The sequence below is a fragment of the Aquila chrysaetos genome, chromosome 11 (assembly GCF_900496995.4).
Source record: "Aquila chrysaetos chrysaetos chromosome 11, bAquChr1.4, whole genome shotgun sequence".
NCBI lineage: Eukaryota > Metazoa > Chordata > Aves > Accipitriformes > Accipitridae > Aquila > Aquila chrysaetos.
The window spans coordinates 32,636,867-32,650,896 of NC_044014.1; positions in this window are offsets into that span (position 1 = coordinate 32,636,867).

Consider the following 14,030-nt stretch of genomic DNA (forward strand, 5'->3'; position numbering starts at 1 on the left):
ATGAATGACCATGACACTATTAGGAAAAAACACCAGAAAAAAGCAATTCCCCTTTCCCAGATATTTCAACGTAAATAAGCAAAACATGCAGTGTACAATGAAATAGTATTATTCCTATTTTTCAAACCAGAAGGTTCAAACTGAGGTACAGCTAAAGGGAAATTGTCATGTACACGTAATACCAAAGAAGTCTATAACAAAGCAAATTTTATGCAAAATCCCTAAATGTGACTCACTTTTTCTTTCTGTAGTATATTTATGGTCATGCTGTCCAGTCAAGAAATAAAATGTGCAAACAACAAACGGAAGTAGTTTGATTCAGATATCAATGGCAACAGAGGTCAAGGGCAGGATTTTCAGAAGCTGCTATGTAAAAAGAACTGATATTTTTAATGGGAAAAAGAATGTACGAGCAATTTGGAAACTTCAATTTATCTGCAGTGGCCACTGGATCTGTATTAATATTAGAACACAGTGTTGTGATCCATAAGCCTTTCATTCAGTGACAAAAGAAAAGAGGTTCTTTAAAGTTGGACCCCTGGGATTGTATATACTGATGGCACCTGACACATAGACATGCAGCTGCTGCCCTCAGTGGGAAAAGATGGTTAGAAAACAGAGGTGCAAATAAAAAAAAAAATGTGGTGTCAAGGAACAACTCCTCATTCAACTCTTGATCTCTGTCAGTGAGGGTCTTCAAAGACCGTGAGACTACAGATACTTCTGCAAGTACTTCAGACAAGTACTTGGACAGAAGATCAACTTCTTGTCCTCAAATTTGCTTCTCACTTAGAGTGCAAAATGCCAGTGATTTATTAAGTGGGCAAACAATAAACAATTTTAGAAACAATACTGTATTTCCATCTTTCTCCTCTGAGCACTTAATGATACATGTCCTTCCACATGCTTTTCTGTACCTGCGATACACCTCCACTTGTAAAAGTGGCTTGTAGTGGATGGGACATTTAATGAAATCTCATTTGTCCCTTTGCTAGTGTCCTTCAGAGAAAAATTTAAGATCTTATTGCTCATGTAGGATCTGAGCCAAAACTTCTTATTAAATTCTGTGGGTGTTGGATCAAGAGGCTCTAAAAAGTAATAGGAATAAATGGGATCTCCTGGCTAACCTTTCATTTTTCTTTTTAAATAATATTTCATATGCTTTGCCATTTTATGTACACACCTCTGGCTTTGGACCAAATCCTAGCTAGTGTAAATCAGCCTCACACCACCCAGTACATGCAGTGCAGCTGTGCAAGCCAACAGCAAGCCTGGAACTGGCCCACTGCAAATAAGTTATAGATTTACCCACTTGTGTATCACACTACTAGTTCCTGTTATTGCTTTGTAAAGTGCTTTGGGAAATTAAGGGACTAGTAGGAGTTACATTAAATTAAATTCCAGTCTAATACAATCTGACCTGTATTTCATAGCAAAAGGACTTCTACTGTTGAAATGCTGAGCAATAATGTTGTATAAAGTATTCAAAGTAAGGTACCTCAGGTGTCTCTATGCTACCCTGTTCAGAATCATATGGGAAAATCTATTGCTGGCATATTGTTTTTCTCTCCTCCTAATTATCTTTAACGTTAATTGAAGTGTATGTTAGTTCAATCTCATTGTTACTCCATAATGCGTAGTCAAAAATTACGATAATGAATTCCAACGTCTCCAGCCAAATATAATAAATTGGTGATTAATATTCCCCAGGGCTGGGATGGAATTTCATTCAGGGTAATCTAAAATAGTTGTAGGTGAAAAGTTTGATACCCATCAGTTACTGAAGCTGACACAGTAAATGTAAGGTGTGATTAGCAATATGGTGAAGCAAGTAGGTCACTGATCTCTGCTCAAATCACAAGTACTGTGGCCACCGTGACTTGGTCAAAATTGTTTGGCTTTGTATGAACTGGTTGTGTCCTCGTTTTCCCCTTGTTCATTTCTCGTGTCTCTATTACTCTTGAAATCTGCCCATGTATAATGCATACTTCTGTATGGAATATAAAAAGCAAACCTCCCACTTTGTTAAATAAAAATTATTTTTCCGTGGGCCTAGGGAGGATGTGCATAGTTAACAAAACAGAATAGAAATTTAGCATTGTTCAGAGACATCCACTATCATGCCAATGCACTTACAGTCAAAAATTTCAGGCCCTTTCCCAGATGCAAGTACCTGTCATAGATGTTATCTACCCTCTCATGACAGTATCACAGAAAAGATTCATATGCAATGACACATGGATGGATGCGTGAAATGACCTTGGTGAGGAACCAGCAGGCAGGTGTCCATGTAAGGCTATGACAGCTGCTGGTTCTGAGGAACTGTAACAGACGGGCCAAAACTACATTACTGAGCCCTCTTCTAGTGTCAGATTTTCCAGAACAAAACTGAAGCTTGTTTACCAGAGGACATGCAGCAGGCTGAACACTCAAGAATGTACAATGCTTTTATAAAAATGCACATTTTCTGGTATCTTATATCTCCAGTACCACCAAAATGATATTTTCTGTAGGAACAGAGGGAGGTACAAAAGCGTGAGTTCTTGAGCTCACTCTGAAAATAATCCATACAAATTCATGCCCCAAAATTGTTACTTTACATAATCTGATGTATACAAACATGTTACTCCAGTCACATGCTGCTGTGACTGCTGCAGTCAAAGGAGTTATATAGATGGAGAACAGGTATAAACCCAGGATGAATCCCTCCCTGACTAACTACCCTCTCACACTGCATTGTACACTTCCATTTTCCTTCAGGTACCATAAACTGAGAAATTTTAGAGTAACAGAAGAGATGCACAGAAACCCACCCTTTACTGCAGAATTACTTTTACAGCTGAAGATAGATCTTTAAAATGAAAATGTAGATGGAGTTTTATCTCTCCATTTCAAACACTGAAAATTTAAGTCCTCTGTATGATATAAAAAAAACCAACCAACCAAACAAACCCAAACCAACATACACCCCCCAAAACCAAGAAAAGACTGTTAAAACCAAAGTACATGAAGACATGATAACAGGATTGCCTTAATACTATGGGAGGAGATCTGACTGTGGCCCTCAGTTTTTCCATCCCTCATTTCCCCAAGTATAAAATGAAAAAAACTCTTTAACAACTTTACTGTAACAAAAAATATTTTTATAGGTACTCAGGTGACACGGGGTTGTGTCACAAAGAAGTGCAAGGTATGAAATATCTACAGAGTGTGTATATGTGAAAATATGACAAAGCTGATAAACACTGCCCCATGCATTTTTGTTTCTTTGAAAACAAAAACTTCCTTCTCTCTCTCTCCATACCTGTATACACAAAATGAAAGAAGTTATAGCTGTCTTGCGTTCCCCCACAGTGTTGCTCATCCGGATAATAAAGAGGTGAATTTAGTCAGGGGGTAAGTATTCCTATCACATGACAGCTCCTAAAACCACACTTGTCTTTATTTTGCAGCACTCCCTGAACCAGCTGAACAAAGGCAGTGCAGATTTTATCCACCCTGTCCCATCACAATCTGGAGGGAAACCAGGGAAGCAGATACAAAGTTCCATTCGAAGATGGCATTCCATTTATCTGTCCTCTTTTTTTCAACCCTTAACACTGAATATTTATAAAAGTGCTTTGCTTACACATGCAAACTCACTGCCCAAAGCCCATGAGCTCTCAGGTCGAATGGGGCGCTTACCTGGGGAAGGAAGCTATTATTTTAGCATTATCTACTTTCCAGAACAAGCAAACAAATGACAATTAAAAAATACGGTTATGCTTTTTCTAACTGGTAGGATACATACATAGAACACTTTGCTTTATTTAAAAGCAAAGAAACTAAGCCCCCTCTGCTCTGATTTTTGCAGTGGTGGGTATTTGCAGTGCACTGGAAAGCTGTTGGAGCAGGAGAGGTGTTCCTTACTTGAATTCTAGAGCACTGTATTTGCTAAGTAAAAAAGTAGGAGAAGTTTCACATGTTATCTTGGAACATGTGAAAGTAAATTGATGCAAATAGAGGGAAAGAGGACTATCACATTGTGTAATCATAAGGCAAACTCAACAGTGACAACTGAAGGGACAAGTTTATGAAAAAATCATAGTTTTCTACCACAGGATTTATGATTTATTTATACTGAAAAACTGCAGAGCACAGAGGTTTGGGTTTTTTTTTTTCTTTTTTCCTAAAAATAAATAAATAAATAAATAAATTGTTCAATTGTTTTGGCATAAATTGCTTTCTGTTGTTTTTAAAGAGTGAAAAGAATACATTTTTTCCCTTCACTCACAGAAAGAATCCCTTCCTATCCATTGACATATGAGACACAAAGGAATGGAAGGCTTATAAGGCTAAGAAGTGTTTATCCAAAATACTTGTTTAAAAAAGCAGACCGGCGTGCCTCTAAATGGTGTTAACAAGAGACCCATAATGCTCTATGAAAAAGCATAACCACACAGAACAAGTTGCTTTCCTGCTTAGGTCTGCACCGGCTTCCAGAAACCCCAAAGCTCTGAAGTCTCCTATCTGAGCAGCCTCGCCACTCCCCATGCACATCCTATCCAAAGCTGGCACCCCACCACACCACAACAAGAAGGGAGAGGTGGTGCCAGCGGCAACTTTGAAAGAGTCCTTGGGATCATGCAATAGGCACACGCAAAGAAGAGCAGCTTGTTCAGTACTCTGACTCAGAAACCAACCTCAAAATAGACACTCGGCTGGTCCCTGAGCATTGGGAAGGTACAACAACTTTTCCAAAACTCTTTTCCACTGAAATCTCTTTTCAGGAGAGAATAAATAGTGACTGAAGTAATTCAGGGCAATGGATTTTCAGTGTTTAAGCTTTTATTATCTAAACCTGAAGAGACTACAAGAGAAAGCAAGAACTTGGCCTTAGACAGTGCTCTCTTCAAGAATTCCTGTTAGAATGTCAAAAGAAAAGAATTTATTTTCTTTTCTTTGTTGTCATAGGATGGATACCAATGCTCTGAGGAGATGTTGCTTGGATGAACATGAGGTTAAAGATATTTGGGAATATTATATCAAGACTGTTACAGGAGCCAAAGAGAAAAAACTTCATTGATAGATGAGAAATGGAAGACTTACATGATTTTAAGTAAGGGCACATCAAAGGTCACTATATTTGATCATCACTTTACGCAGCTACCTATCACAGCATGCTTCCTCCATCAAACACAGGTACAGACACAAAGCAGGTTCTGTCATAGTTCCCCTCGGTAAGGTCAGTCACTGACCCCAAATGATTTACCAGAAATGACTATATTATTTGTTTACCTCTGAGTAAAAACAATTTGCAACAGTGTGACATTTATCCTCACATGTGAATATATATATTAAAAAAAAAAAGGCAGAAGGCTTTTGTTTGTTTGCTTTTACTGAATTATGTCCCACCCCAGTTGAGTTTAACACAATGCAAGCCAACAGCCAGTGCTACAGAAAAGTGAAATGTGATTAGAAAAAAATTCCAGAAGTAATACCTGCAGTATATCCTCCAGCCAAGGGGAGTCTGCTTCATCATTCAAATGGCACATGGAAAATACAGATTTGATCTATGTAGGAATGACTGTAAAGAGTGCTCAACTGAAGGTCAGAAGAAATTTCAAGACTAAATATTTGCAATCACTCACTGTATCTCTCTGAGGTGTCCAGTAACAAAGTCTGTACAACTTCACCTGGTGATCTTGCTTGAGCTTGATTCCTTGAGCATAAGAATAACTGGAAGATGCAGTCCAGTAGCACTTCTGGATGCCCTCTACCCTCAGACAGCCTACAGGATTAGACTAGACCTAATCTGAACTGCAGCTCCTTGAGATGCCCATCCTGTGGACATCAGGTCTTCAGCACCAACTGATTTACATTATGAATCCACTCATATTGGTCCACACTACTGGTCAACGTAGATGTACCTGGTGAGACACAAAACCTTCCATGTACATCTGACCCACAAATATCACTGTATTTAAGGAAACATCTCTTCCCAGTTAGAGACAAGTTAAAAGTTGCTCTTGACAGAGTAACTGGGAAGAGATTTTGCCAGAGAAATCTCTAACCCCTCTGCTCCAATTTTGCTAACACTGGATGTTCTTGCGCTAAAAGTTTAATTTGACCATATAAGTTCACTATAATGCATTAGTTATATTTAGGAGGCAATGATTCGGTAACTTACTCAAATAGATTTACCTCCTGCCTACAAGGCTCAATTCTTAATAATATAAAAAGAAAAAAGCTGAGCTGCACTTCACTTGAATATTTTGACTTGCACTCTGGTGTGTGGGAAGTTTTTAACCAAGCAGCTGCTAATGTAGTAAATAATGAAAACAAAAGTGAAAAGTTAATTATGGCTTGGCAATTAAATAAATACACTATAAAAAAGAAAACAGAAAAGCAGGGAAAGGCTTTCAAGAGGAAAGAGTTATCTTAAAAACACAGAAAAGATACTAGAAAGTAAAAGTCTGCATCAGAATACAGGTCCCAATTCTTAAAGTTTACCCTGGTCTGAAAGGAAGGACTTTTTATACAGGAATTCAGTGCTGCTCAATGGAATATGCCTTGTGGAACATAATTCCTGTTTATTAGTTTTATTTTTTTTATTAGTAAATTAGGCAATGCATGGGTAAGTGAATGGTGTGCCTAAGCTAGGGTACTCTTACAATAATTTTGTAAAATAGCAATAAGGCAGCATTTCCGGTTTGTGTTTGTAAAGACCATAGCCCAGACGGTTACTAGTTCATGGCCCTCTAGAATCAATGAAAAAACATAGGTATTTCCACTTTGCAGCTCAGAATGACCACTGAATACTTAGGCAAGATTAAAACACCTTTCTTGGGTTTTTTTTAAACTATTTTTTAAAATCCAGAAAATTATTTTACTATTAGGTGCATTTAATTTAGCCTCATTTTTCAATAATAATGAAAAGGGTCTTTAAGACTGTAAACCCATTACTTCAGAGTAAGACTAGACCAGTAAATCAGCACAAATAGATGCACAAATAGAAAGAAGTGAAACACATCAGGATATAAACACAGTCAGTCCCTTTTTAAACCCCCAAATCTTGTCATTTTCTGAAAGGAGAAAAACAAGCAAGCATGTGCAAATTGATTTTATTTTAAAAGCCTTCACATATTTCTTTGTGAATGTGAACCTCAGAGGCCAAATCTCGTTTCAGGGATGCCCTCTCTAAATTGCTTTCCTCTCTGCCCTACCAAACATAACATTGTATTATTTCAGTTACAGATGTAACAAGGTATAGATGTCAGGGGGAGAGAAAGTACAGCTTGCGATTGTTGTGCCTGTATTGCTTTCCACTGAACAATAATTAAAGGAATTATTTGAACAGTTGATCAAGCTGAAGTTCTGAGAGATCTGATGGTGGAGGGTGGTAGGTTTGGCACTTTCCCAATGGAGTTGCTGGGAGGTCTCTGGGGGCTGTGTGGTGTCCCTCATTGCCAGGTAGTGCAAGAAGCCTCCCTCTAATTTTGCAGATTAGCAAACTGTGCAAAATACAGTCATGATTTCCACCAATAGGGACAGATCAAAAGGGAAACTGTTGTAAAACCTCTGATTCAGAAAAAGAGAAATATTGAAGTCATGAAGGACAACATGGTTATTTGCTACGTAACAAGTTTAGATTAACCTGAAACACTTCAGACCCTGGTTTAATGCTTTGAGTGAAGAAGCTAGACAGCATTTTCAGTATTGCTAAAGAGCATAGCATAAACTGAGAAAAAGGAGTTAAACGTTCACCTGTGAAAAGTGCCCTCCTTTTTCAGGCCACATATGTGCAACAAAAGATTTGCATGAGTCCTTGTAGCACAGGCAGCATCTTTGGCAGGATATTTCCCACACTTGCAGTTCTCTGTCTTCTTTGCCCTCCATCCTCTCCCAGGAGTGTGCACAAGCAATAAATTTTGGGGCTGCTAATCTTTGCTTTTATCCCTGTCTGTTCCTAAATCTTTCATACTTATTTTTGTCTTTCAATGTAGATGAAATGTGGGAAACAAGGACGACAGCCAATAACCAGCTATGGGCAGAGACCATGGGTGCATGGTATACCGAAGGGAATAGGTTCAAGAGCAACTATGGAGGTCCTAAGAGAAAGTGATCTGACGTTTGGGGCAGCAAATCAAAAGTTATTGTGTCTGGCTTCAGCATGTGCTTTTGTGGCTGCCTCACTTTACAAGGTACGTGTGCTGAGACGAGGAGGTACAATAGTGTGTCAGACAAATGAGCAAAGCTAAAACAAAAAAAAAATCCCTTATATCATGGGTTAGCAGAAACCCAAGATGCACAGAGGTACATCAGCCATGGCTCCAAGAAAGGGAAGATGCTTTTTGTATGGCCATTATGAAATTGTGAAGAACTGAAAACAGCAGATCTTCATGCTGATCCTGCTTTTTAGATGCACAGGCAGCTCATCTAGGAAATGCAAGCTAGATAGAAGTGGAAGAATTTCTTTTGCTACACTTGAATTAATTACTTTTGTTCAAAAATATAAACCTCTGAGGAAAATCAGAGACTATTCCTGTGCTGCTGCCTGAAGGAAGGTGGTGAAGAGTTCATTGGAACTCCTACTGGGAAGCAGGTGGGATGTAAGGCAGCACCACTGGGTAGGTAGCGATAGGAAGCCATGCTCTGTGCCAGCCCAACAGAGCTATGAATGAGGCTTTTGGCTGCACCACAAGCTTGATGCAGCAGTTTGACAATTCCAGCTGCAGCAAGGGAATCAGGGAAAGGTGCTTTGACAAGAAAGTATCTTTAATTAATCTTGTTAGCAGAGAAATATCTACACTAGGTGTCTCCCTGTCTTGTTGGCCATACTCCTAACAGACTACAGCAAAGGCAAGATGGCAAAGGCACTGCACACAGCTCCTGAGGAAACACGTTACAGTATGTGGAGCTGCATTTTCAAGCATTGTTGGCGAAATTCCTGGGGGTGTTTAGGCTCCAGTCAGCCAGTGAAGACTCACGGTCTTCTCTCCTTATTGGCAGGAGCGTTCTCTGGCCCTACAACCTTAAGCATTCGTTGGGCAAAACTTTGTGCATTCCTTTCTTTCCTCTCCAGTGAACCTTCAGCAGCAAGTCTCCTTTTACAGATAAAGGGGTTATAGACTTGGGACTAGACTGGATCACACTGTCCTCAAAACCAACCATCCGTCTAAGAGGAAGCAGAATTTCCTCCTGCACTGAGCTGAGTAGTTTCTAACCAGCTAAAGCATATCTTCCTGTCTTCTTCAGAAACTTAAAAGTGAGAGGTATGCTACCTCCTCCTTCGTGCATTTACTCCCAAGGCAAATCCCCCTTCACTTGAAATTACTTCTAACTTGAATTTTGTTTCAGCTCACAGCCCCTGAAGTTTGAAATACTGGTTTTACCACCTAATGTGCATTAGTCAATTTAAAATGCAATTACTGTTCTTGGTCATAAAGGCAGACCCCTGTTTAGGGTTCCAAATGTCAACAAAGAATGCTGATCATACTGATTTGTCATTGAACTTCTGGGATTTCCATCATTGCAAACTAAGTCCTTGTCCCGGTTTCTTCTGAGAATGAGTTAATGTTCTTTCTAGTAGCTGGTATAGTGTTATGTTTTGGATTTAGTATGAGAAGAATGTTGACAACATGCTGATGTTTTCATCTTGTTGCTAAGTAGCGTTTATACTAAGTCAAGGATTCCTTTTCAGCTTCTCATGCCCAGCCAGCAAGAAGGCAGGAGGGGCACAAGCAGTTGGGAGGGGAGAGAGCCAGGGCAGCTCACCCAAACTGGCCAAAGGAATATTCTATACCATGTGATGCCATGTCCAGTATATAAACTGGGGGGGACTTGGCCGGGGCAGGGGGGATGGAAAGCTGCTCAGGCACTAGCTGGGCATTGGTCGGCAAGTGGCAAACAATTGCATTGTGCATCACTTGTTTTGTATATTCCAATTTTTTATTATTATTATTGTCATTTTATTTTTTTTTCTTCCTTTCTGTCCTATTAAACTGTCTTTATCTCAACCCACGAGTTTTACTTTTTTTTCAATTCTCTCCCCCATCCCACTGCGGAGGGGGGCATGTGGCTGCGTGGTGCTTATTTGCTGGCTGGGGTTAAACCACGACAGTCCTGAAGAAGTTTCTGCAATATGCATAAATGAGCCTTTAATCCACCTTCTTTATTTCTCACTCTCTTGTGTTGGCAGAGTGCTTGGTGCCCTATGGGAAATGCTGGGAAACAAATATCTAATTCTCCTTATAAGATCTTGTAATCAGAGAGAGAATGTAGCTCAGATGCAAAACATATTGATCTAGACATAAACTCTTCTAAGAGGATCTGCAATCTTCAATTTCTATCTTTCAGTTCTTTCTGCAGAATTGTTCCTCTTGTAATGGTGCTCCTTTTAAACAAGCCACCTAGCCTCTCTCCCCTTTGCCCTACTCCAGTTAAGACTTTTTTCCTTAAGACTGTTTTTCTGTGCCAACAGTTTTTTGTGATTTTCTCTGCAGAGATCATTATCTGAAAATGAAGCTCCCTATAATGTCTGTCACAAGAAATTCCTCAAAAACCCCAAGTAACTGCATAGCATCTGAGACTCTCTATGGCAGATTTTCCTATGGCATTCCTCCTTCCAAATGCCACCAATTGAAGCTTTCATATCCCTTTCCACACCAAAAGGCAGCATCTGCTTCAAGGCTGGATACGATACACCTTCACTGCTGAGCTTTCCCAGAGTCTGCTAAATAGCAATCTATTTTTACTGTAGCTAGCCCAATGTAGTGTCTTACAAAAGGCACTAAAAGACTGGGAATGAGGACCAGGGCTTAAGTTAACAGCATCAAGGCTGAACAGTTACTCTCAGTGAATAGCAACGTGTCTGTCTCCAGAACGCTGGCAACAAGAATATAGGGATATTGAGCCTCAGACCATAAAAGAAGATTCGAAGATTGCCTTACAGGAAGCATCTCAAACTGTCCAGTGCTGTGGGGACTTGGCAAACCTTTCACAGAGCCTGATCATCTCTAGGCAACACCCTGAGGAAACCTGCCCGCTTTACCGCTTCTATGGAACTTACGTGAAACTGCAATTTGCTTGGCTTAGCCTGATGCTTGGGCAGGCACGCTGCCCCTGACTTGTTTGTTACAGACCTATTTTACTGCAAAATTCAGGTCGTGAACGATGCAAAAATCAACGCTTTTCTTCCCAAAACCAACGTCCAAAACTGATTTCCATATAGGCCCAGCTGTCCCCTTTCTGAAAAGGACACCAGGTAGAAGCATAACACAGAATCCACAGGAGTCATAATTATTGCTGTCTCCTTTTCTTGCTGGTGTAATGGGATCACGGTGAGCAAACATTAGGTGTTGGCCAACAGCAAGCGGAATGATCACAGGCCTGAAGTGCAATCGCACCCAGTAATTCCCAGGGAAGGCAAACGATTCATTTGTAACTAGTCATTCTTTTCAATTATAGGGTACTTTTCCCAGGAAGCTGTTTTCTCACTGATCTTTCAGCTGCAATGTGCCCTCCACTGCCCTGAGACATTCAGATATTCTAATAAGCTGAACTTTGTGAAAATAATAACTACTGCATGTTGGGGCTGAAGAAAGCCTTGGACACAAGAAGAGATGTAGGCCCCCAGAATGGTAAACATTTACTTAATATACTATGTCATCTTCCATCAGCTTCTGTCACGTGACCTTTAAAGTTCATAATTAATTTATATTATGGCACTATAAAAGATAACTTCTAATTTGTGTTATCATTATATTGTTGCTGAGTTACCACTTTCTGTTGCATATGTTGTTGCCTGTGCCAACTTGTTAGATAAGACCTTTTTTAGAGTTAGCTGAAACTCAAGAAAATAAAAAAAGGTATTCTACTTCTGAAGACAGTTTTGTGATTGTTGCAACTGCATATATACACCTGTTCTTTGAATAATTCATGCGTCTTCCCAATACTAAGATCTGAAAGGGAAATATCGCAGTAAAGAGAGCAGGATATGGGCCAAGTTTAAAGCCAATAGACAAAGAGAAAATGATCCTGGGGTAAACAGATTGTCATTTTGTGACATGTCTGAGGTAGACAGACTGGATGGATAACCAGGGACAGGTCAGGGGCCTGAGCTCTGCCAGGCCACAGCTCAAATGTAGCTGCACAGCACTTCAGGTCAGGATTTCTTATGGATGTATTTTAGCCTGTGGCATTAATCATGATAATCATGTCATAACTGTGTCCTGAGGGGAAGCAAATACTCTGCTCTGAGCTGTGTTACTTGAAAAGGAGTAACCATCAGGCCCTATTCTCTGCATGGCTCATTGTAGGAAAGACAGACTTAAATATCAGGGTGAATTCTGCAGTTCTACCCATTTTCCAAAGCCGTGCAGATCCTAAAACATAACTGTGGAATAGGGGGTAGGAAGCAAAGCGGGAAGCTGTAAGTAACCATGATCTGAAGCACTTGTGCAAATTGGAGGAAAAGGAGCCTGGATTTTGAGATGGACACCATAACCATGACAGAAAGTGCAAGGGATAGCGTAAAGGGAAGTGTTCAAAACAGATTACTCTTCCTCAAATTTACAAGGAAGGGAGGCCTAGGTAACATCCTAAAATACCTCTTTGATGCCATTGTGCAGCACATGGAATTGGATTATAAAATTGTCATTTAACTCTCAGAGATTCAATAAACTTAACACTAACACTCTACATTGACTGATGAGCAGCTCACTTAATTTGCTGAACTTGGGCCATGTTTTCAAATCTCAGAGGCAAAAAGTTTCCACAGCACTTGCATAAATTATGACTGACACATCACAATATTATTACTCACTCTACCATGTGGTAAATTCATTCCTTTTCTGTGTTCTCCCACAAAAGCATGCATAGATAGCAATATCTACCACAGTAGCTTTACAGAAAACTGGAAACCTTTCCTAGTCATTTTATTGTTTGCTTGGTTTTTTTTTCCCCCCCGCTAAGTACCTAACCCTATAAACAAAACCAAAACCCACCCCACAGTATTGCTTACAGCTGTGAGCTTGTTATCAGGGAGCTAGGATACTTCAGGCAACTTTAGGTTTTAAGAACTGCCCAGGACAATGTTTATCATGTCATCAGGAAATGAATGCTAAATCCTCTTAAGCTGTTGAGAAAACAGACACTTCTTTTAAAGTGTACTCTCCTTCATCCCCTCATTCTTATCTTTCTAAGTACCACAAACTGACTCTTGGCAGGGCTGGAGTATATTGATGTACAGAAGGAAGTTATGTTTCTGGATTTCTCCTGTGCAGCACAGATGCTGTCTCTTCAGCATGGAGATAGCTTTCATAATGGCTAGCAAACAAGTTTTCATTACATTTTTCTTCTCAGATTTCTTTGCCAGATTTTATCACTGTTCCAAATCTGGTCATTTTTGGATTGAGAACAGGTTTCTTCCCAAGTGTTATTTAATCCTCAAAACTGTAGATCATTTTTATGAGGGTCAGTTAGAAATCCCATAGGTTTTGAAACCTGTTAAGGATTATAGAGTCATAGAAGGCTGGGTTGGAATGTGATCTTCAAGAAATTATCTATTTTATTGCTTCCAAGGGGCTTATTAGCTTCCTACTGAAACACAGTTCAGTAATTGCATAGTGAATATAAACGAGAAGGTAGCTTTTTTTATTAGCACTAAATGATCAGGTTGATTGACATTAGGGATCCTCTTTATATAATTTCATTGACAAAAGCATATGCTGGAAGATGTCTCTGTTTTCCAATAACACATTTCTATACATAATAAAATAACTCACTACACAGTATTAAGCTATCATGTTACTGATCACTTGGAATATGCCTCCATTCTAATTCCTCCTACCAGCCATATCAAAAGGGTATTAACCCCTGTTTTTTTTATTTTTCTTAAAAACTACTTAAACTTCCTAATGCCAAAAATTACTTATAATTATTTTGTCTGTGATTCTAAGGTTCTCTGAATTAAACATTCCACATGAGAGGAGCTTTCATGGTCTTTTAGGCAAACACATTTCATTAATTCCTGTTACATCCCTTCACTT